Below are 6,000 nucleotides of genomic sequence, written 5' to 3' on the forward strand. Positions count from 1 at the left end.
GAATAAATCATGGGCTTGGTGCTTGGGATACCACAATGGGCAAACAGATGAGGTCCAGGTCACTTTCACAGAAGCAGCAGCAGCAGCAAGTGTAGAGACGCTCAGGTATCAAATAGGTTTAATGATGACTCAATAGGGCAAGTTGATGACTGCTACTTACCTGATATTTAAAGTGTTCCTTGAACAGTGCTAAGATTTGAAATGACAGAGAAAAATAATTGTAAAAATGGATTATAAACATAGAAGTCCCATATTGGAAAGCCCCCTGGAAACCAAAATAAATCTATATGAGAATAATAAATGTTAGTATTTCTTCTAGGCTCTGCCCCACAGTTACCTGGCAACTCAGTATAAAGGAGCTGTTTGCCCTCTTCTCTCTCTCTTACTCTCTTACCTTCTTATCTACCTCCATCTCTGTCCTTTCTCAACCCATTCCCCTCCCCCTCTCTCCACATGTTCATGGCGGTTTCTCTCTCTCCTCTCTCTCTCTCTCTCTCTCTCTCTCTCTCTCTCTCTCTCCCTCCCTCTCCTCTTTTTCTGATTTTCTCTATCTCTACCCCTCAACTCCCCTCCTGATGCCCTAAACTCTACTCCATGCTATAACTATATGCATCGTGTGGCTTGTCCCTGGGGGGGTGGGGGGGGTGGAGAGGGATGCTTTAGAATGGGCCTGCAAAGGCACACCCTTCCCCTCTGCACCATACAGTGCGTCTACCAAACATATTCCTGGCTTCCTTTTCTTTTCTTTATAAATCACAAGAATAAAAATGTTAAAAAAAAATCTAGAGAGCCAAGTCATGAAGAATCTGGGCTTGCTCACTGGAACTTGAACCTACAGGAGGCGCTAGAGGTCATTTTACAAGAAATACTTTTTAGCAACAGCTAAAACGATATAACAAATATCTCTTAAAAGTCCAAATGATATTTTAAAAAGCCCAAACAATTCCTTTGTGTACAAATAAAATTTCCAGCCTTCCAAAATAAATATATTTCTAAGAAACTAACAGCTCAGTCCTGGACAAACAAATTCTTAAAATAGCACAATGGCCCATTGGAATGTGGTTGGTGGGGTTTCTGGTTTTTGAGCTTTTGTTTCGCCTTGAGACAACATCTCTCTGCCTTAGAACAGACATCTGCCTGTCTCTGCCTCCGCAGGGCTGAAATTCTAGGCTCCGCCACCAGGTCTGGCAAAGCTCTCTTGTTGACAACTTACCTTGCAGCACAAAGGACAATTTGCCAGAGGCAAGGGGACTGCTAGGGCTGCTTGGACTGCTTTGAACACACCCTAGAGTTTCTATGTCCCCAGTCCCTAATCTAAACAGAGTAGAACTGAATCACTTAGCTATTTAACAAACTTTTTTAAAGTTTTCATTCTTAGGTATTAATGTAAATAACTGAGCCAGGTATTCAATTTTATGCTCTGTAAAACATGTTTTAAGTTCCAAATTCCCTAATGGCTTCCGGTTGTTCCGACCATCAAATTCAAATCCTTTCTGAGGACTTCCAAATCCTATGTATCTATTATCTCTAATACTTTCTGAGACCTCTCAGACCACCAGCTTTCTGTTCTTCATGAACCCTATGCCTGAATGTTCGATGGAGAATGTGTTCCCAGACTTTTTTTTTTTTTTAAGTTACTGTGTAGCTCTGGTTGAGCTCTGGTTGCCTGGAACTAGGTAGACTAGGCTGGCTTCAAACTCGCGGCGATCCGACGCCCTGTCTCCAGAGTGTGGAGATTATAGATAAAGGCCCATGTGGCCAGGCCAGGTGTGTTCCCAGAATTAAAAAAAAAAAAAAAAAAAAAAAAAACGTATAGATACGCATTCTCCCTCTTTCTTTTAGGCTGTGCTCCAACATCACCCCTTCAATAAGTTATATAGTTGCCAGTCTTCCAGAGAGAGATACAGAATAGGAGATTCGAGTCCATCTAAAAGGGGAGATACAGAATAGGAGATTCGAGTACATCTAAAAGGGGAGATACAGAAGGGAATTAATTGACTTACAGAGTCGCGGCAACAGAGAAGGCCCACGGCAGTCTGAAAGCTGTCGGAGATGCTGGCGGTGGAGCTCAGTCCCAGTCTGAAGGCCTCAGAACTAGGGAAACCAAGAGTGAAGCTCTCAGTTTAAGGAAGGCCAAAAGCCTAAGAGCCTAAGGGCCACTGGTAAGAGCGGAGCCTAGGTCCAAAGCTCAAGGCAGCAAAAGGGATGAAGTGGCGCTCTTCACTGCCTTTTATCTGTTCTCTGCAGCCAATTGGACGGTAACCACCCACTCTGAGGGCAGGCCTTCCCTACCTATTCCTCCCAGATTCAAACACTGTTCTAGAACACTCTTCACCGACACGCCCAAAGCAATGTTTTACGGACTCTCTGGATATTTCTTAATCCAGAGAGAAGTTAACAACAAACCTTCACCACCATGCACCACCCGTGTGGAGCTAGGTGTTTTCGAGTTTTCTATATTCTGTGTATTTTCTTTATTGTTCTTTTTACACTCTATATGAATACTGACTTACAAGGTTTTATACTGTGGCTAATAATATACAGAGCCTTGGAAGATGGGAGGCTTTCAACAGATTTTATGCCAAGAAATATTAACTTATTTGGTAATACTTAATAACCTCCTTACTATAAATATCTGTAACTCTGAGAAAACCATTTTCTCTACTTTTGAAAAGTTTACTCTAGGCTGTTGTTTTTTTTTTTACACGGTTTTTATGGGTTTTTTAAATATGATTTCTACCGAGTTGTTATCATTTTAGAGAAATAAACAAGAGAATTACACCAAAAACAAGATGCTGAAAAGATTTTAATAATATATTGAATATCACAAACCAAACAATTTGAATATTTACGTTAATCTCATTTCAGGACTGCAAATCAAATTAATGAACATAAAAGAAAGCAGAAATACGAGCAGACAATGAAGTAAGATTTAGTACCATCCTTCTGAGCTGGCTCTGTGGTGTGACCCAAGCACTAAGATCAGAGAATCATGTCTTCAAGGTTATCCTCCATCAGCTACATACCAAATCTGAGGCCAGCATGGGCTGTGTGAGCCCCATTTATAATTTTTTAATGAAAAAGAAATATTCAGTATGGTATCAAATCTCTAAGTGTATCACATAATCCATAATTTTCAAATGTTGAAAATGCAGAGAAAAATGCTTATGGCTAACTTACTTTTTTTTTTTTTTTAAATCTTCCAGGCAAAAAATAAATAGCTTTTTGGTATAAAGTCAGATCAGTGGCAATGTTAGCTCAGGCTTAATAATAATAATCTTAAAAGGAAAGCAAATAGCATACATGTCTCAAAAATAGGTTGCCCCAAAATAAAAATGGTGGGTCTACTACTTTCCCTATCATCTATCTTTTTTGTTTGTTTTTGGGTTTTGGTGAGGGGCAGGGTTTCTCTGTGTAGCTGTAGCTGTCCTGGAACTCGATCTGTAGCACAGGGTGGCCTTGAACTCCTGGAGATCTGCCTGCGTCCACCTCCTGAGTGTTGGGGATTAAAAGCAGGCCACCACCACCACTGCCCATCTTCCTTTTTTAAAAAAAAAGATAGAACTAAAGTGAACTCTAGAAATTCATTGGAAAAGGAAGTATCAGGGGCAAGTTACCTAACTAAAATAATTGATATTCTTTACTGTTCTTATGAAAACTACTTTCTTCAAAACATTGACTAAAACCTATAGAACCACACCACACAGTTTAAAATTTGCTTATAAAAATGGCAGCTTAAAAATACCGAGCATTTGAAGGTCTTGTCTATTTACAAATGTATAATTTAATATTGCAGCAGAAACTCTTCCCATTGCCACACTACCAGACCTTAAAATTGCTACCAGGAGAGTGAAATGTAGTCACCATCTTTATTCTCAATGTAATTGCTTCCCAGACTGCTGCCAATTAAGGAACTGTTGTGTCAAAGGCAGCACCTGGCCACGCATTAAGCAAACAAATCTATCACTGTTAAGTATAAGGACTTGTGGTTAAAGGAGCTAATATTTTTAGATATAAAATGATGTCATAACTGTTTTAACTCATTTTTCTCAGCTTTCAACTTTGAGCAATAGATAAAGCCTATTTCTAAAAACACAGCTGCATACGTCAGCATGTGCTCATTCACTGGTATCTGCCGCCACTTTCAGCTTCTCCATTCAATTTTCCTCACACTAATTACAGCGTGGAAATGAGCGAATGAAGCCCAGTGCAGGAACTAACATGGCAACTGCATGGGCAAGAAAGTGAAACGGCGAAAACTAGTGGGCTTGGTTTGGTTTGTTTTCTAAAGAATTATGAGGTTCTAAAATGTACTATAAGAAACTGTGGCTTCTGTTTAAAAGGCAGGTACCCTACCAAACAGAGGTAGTTTTAAACCCCAAGGCCTCTCAGTTCCCACTCAGTGTGCTTAGTAACCAGCCTAGAAACTAAGTTGGGTGGCTTGCTCCAAAAATCTAAGGTCATCCTTTAAGTATGTTTAAATGATGAACACCCTAATTTATAGATAGAGAAATGAAGCCAGGTTTTCAAACCCCACTAGACCTCCTTCAGTCCAGCCTGTTCCACTGCCAGGACGTTAGGACTGAAAAAGAATACTGCAAACAGCCATACATACACGCATTTTAAGTGACTGGCTTTTAGACTAGGCTATTAAAACCTAGAAAGAAATCTTAAAATCCCTCAACAGATGCTTATTAAATGGTATTTAATAAAGAAATTGTTCAGTCTTTTTCTTCTGTAAATGATAGGGTTAAACCCTGTAAGTCTCCAAGAAAACCATTCTTCAACTGTGATTTAAAAAAAAAAAAAAGTCCAGAAATTCAGAGCCGAAGACACTCAGAACTAAAGTTAAAAGCTCGGAAGGAAGGGGAGAAAAAGTGTTCTTGACTGGGGAGAAAGCAGCGGAGTCTCTCAAGTTAGGACTCTGAAAACGGGATGGATTAGGAAGCACAAAGTAGAAAGTGTTAGAGGCCAAGAGATCGTGAGGCTGAGGTTGACAGAGGAACCCCACAGGATCAGGGAAGCGAGAGGGAAACCCAGAGAAGATCTTGGAGGGATGACAAAGAAGCACAGGAAAACGGAGTTCTGACTAAGAGCCTAGAGGTACCCAAGCTTCTGGTGGAGCCAAAGGGACCTGCAAGTGCAAAGCGTGGAGAGAAGCCCGGTAGGCAAAGAGCGAAGCGGGTTCCCCGCCTCGCCGTTTTGGTGCAGATCCCAACTCCTAATCGCGCAGAAGGCGGGGAAGATCGTGGAGCCCCCGTGACTTCAGGATCCTGCCTCACCTTGTTTGCCGATTCCCTGCACCCAGCCGCTCCTCCGAGAGCAGCTGCGCTCAGAGGCCAAAGAGGGAGGCGCGCAGCGCAGCCCGGGTCCCCTCCTGCTGCGAGGCACGGGCGCCCGCACCACTGCTCCCCTGGACACCCTAGCCACTTGGCCCAGTCTTCAGGCAGTGGGAGATTGCTTACCCTAACCCGAACGCCGCTCCAGTTATTTGCCAAAGTCCCTGTTCCAAGCTGCCTGGGAATGGGAGCTGAGCTGCTGCGGCCGCAGCGGCAGAGCCTCCGCCTGACCTCACCAGGGGGTGGGGGATAAGGGAGGGGACCCGGAGCCCAGCTGGGGAGGGGAGGGGACGGAGAATGGTGGGAGGGGAGCGTGTGGGCGGGGGAAACATGGCGGCAGGGGTGGCCCTGGCGGCGCCTGCGCGGAGGCTGGGGCTAGGACAGTGTGTGGGGTCCGAGTTGAACACTCGGCCAAAGAGAGGCAAGGCTGGGCCCGGAAGCAGGATGACTGCCAAGTGGCCCTGGAGCCTTTGGAAGCAGGACACTTGGGTGTGAGCCCACATGGCTTCTAGTGTCCAGGAGGCAGAAGTGAAAACTGTCAAGTATCAAGGGACAGCAGTGCATAGACTTCTCCAAAGAAGTCACCAAGTACATCCTGCCAGCCATAACTTCAGCTTCTACAAAGTCACTCCAGAGACCAAGCAAAGGGGATTTTGAGCAA

General features: G+C 43.5%; 1 protein-coding gene across 10 annotated transcripts in view; it reads right to left on the minus strand.

Moving 5' to 3' along the window:
* The window catches only part of Klhl13 (kelch-like 13), a 145,891-nt gene extending 140,220 nt beyond the window's left edge, over nucleotides 1–5,671 (minus strand). For 2 of the 10 annotated variants that reach the window (XM_017318610.2, XM_011247486.2), the window contains exons 1-2: nucleotides 2,004–2,212; nucleotides 161–189 (exon numbers count right to left, since the gene is read on the minus strand). The gene's annotated coding sequence lies outside the window, so the exon portion shown is untranslated. Of the gene's footprint in view, nucleotides 1–160; nucleotides 190–2,003; nucleotides 2,213–5,282 lie in introns of those variants that run through there. The other 8 variants (NM_001381895.1, XM_030251489.1, NM_026167.4 and 5 more) reach the window with 8 other exon arrangements.
* Nucleotides 5,672–6,000: the final 329 nt, after the last annotated feature.

The sequence above is a fragment of the Mus musculus genome, chromosome X (assembly GCF_000001635.26).
Source record: "Mus musculus strain C57BL/6J chromosome X, GRCm38.p6 C57BL/6J".
In the NCBI taxonomy this organism is placed as follows: Eukaryota; Metazoa; Chordata; class Mammalia; order Rodentia; family Muridae; genus Mus; species Mus musculus.